Raw genomic sequence first — 1,676 nt, forward strand, 5'->3', positions numbered from 1 at the left:
AAAACAATATGTAATTACATATGTGTTTTCCGATGGTCTTAGGCGACCCCTGTGAAAGGGTCGTTCAACCCCCAAAGGGGTCGCGACCCACAGGTTGAGAACCACGGCTAGAGGGTGACGACTGAGAGCCGGGCCCTGCGTACACTTGGCTGTGCACACACGTGTCGCCTTTCCATGGTTCTACACCATTTCTTCTCCTGACTGTAAACTCCATTAAGAACGTTTTTCTTTTCTCTAAGGTGAAAGCTAAAAGGGCTCGGTATCTCCAGCAGCCTCACTGACGGGAGAGGAGAAGGCGTCTGAGTGCGCAGCCCGGGTCCCTGTCGGCAGCCGAGGGCTGCGGCTCAGAGCCCACAGGGGCACCTTTGCATTGGAAGCTCTGCCGAGTGCAGCCAGACCGGAGCTTTACAGGGGGTTAGAAAGGAAATCCTTTTAGTGACAAATGACCCGAGATGGCCACACGGGCCCTAACAAGGCCGCAAATCGCTGCTGATGAGCAGCCAAGCCCAGGACAAGAGGCCCTGGGTTTTATGTTTTGGGGTCTCTTGCTTCAGAAAGAATAAATCCCTTCAGTGTCCTGTCTCTTTTTCTTACTTAAAATAGGGTTCTCATCCTGGCCATCGGCAGATTGTTACAGCTGTGAGCCCAGGGATCCCGCCTCCCTACACCCGCCCCTTTGCCTGGTGACATTGCGACTCCCCCCATCAGGCGGTGGGCCTGTCTCTGCGCCTGGAACGTGGCTGTGCTCCTGGCTGCCTTGACCCGTAGGACTCAGGCGGAGGGATGACCTGAAGCCCAGACCCCCAAAAGCACTGCGGCCGCTCACAACCCTGAGCCGACATGGGGAGCCCGTCCAGCCCCACCAAGTCCCACCTTTCTCATCTCACGGCACACGGAAACGCGCCCCTGAAATTCTGCAGCTCCCCAGAATACATTCTTTGCCATGTGACAAAAATAGGTATAACTTTCATTCATTCACACTGGATGGCTATGGTTGTGTTGGCTCTTGTCACTTTTTTCATTTGACAATCTGAGGGAAAAGGAGTCAGGTAGCGCCTGTTTTCAGCATCCTTGCTGCACACCTGCCAAGTCCACCTTTCTCATCTCATGGCACACGGAAACAGGCCCCTGAAATTCTGCAGCACCCCAAAATACATTCTTTGCCATGTGACAAAAAATAGGTATACCTTTGGTTCATTCACACCGGATGGATGGCTATTGTTGTGTTGGCGCTTGTCATTTTTTTCATCTGACAATCCGAGGGAAAAGAGGTCGGTGCCACTGACTAAGGAGTCAGGTAGCGCCTGTTTTCAGCATCCTTGCTGCACACCTTTTGGAAATCGCTGATCTAGCCCACTGGTGACCTTGCGGCCACAGGGCGATGGCCGAGGCCCCCTCCTGGCCGCCAGCACAGCTGTAGGCATGAGGTCCTGGTGGCCGTTCCAGCCCAGGCCAACCCAGCAGGAGAACTGCCCAGGTTGTCACCTCACAGAACTGTGAGAAATAGAAATGGTCTCAATCCGCGGTGTTTGGAGTGATTTGTTGTGCTGCAATGGATAACTCGCACAGCCTCCCAGTGAAAGAGGCTATTTCCCAGCTTCCCTTGCAGCTAGGAATGGCCAGGTGGCTAGGCTCCGGGCCTAGGAGGTGAGCAGGGTTGGTGAACAACTTCAGGG

The sequence above is a fragment of the Myotis brandtii genome, unplaced genomic scaffold (assembly GCF_000412655.1).
Source record: "Myotis brandtii unplaced genomic scaffold, ASM41265v1 scaffold698, whole genome shotgun sequence".
Taxonomy (NCBI): domain Eukaryota; kingdom Metazoa; phylum Chordata; class Mammalia; order Chiroptera; family Vespertilionidae; genus Myotis; species Myotis brandtii.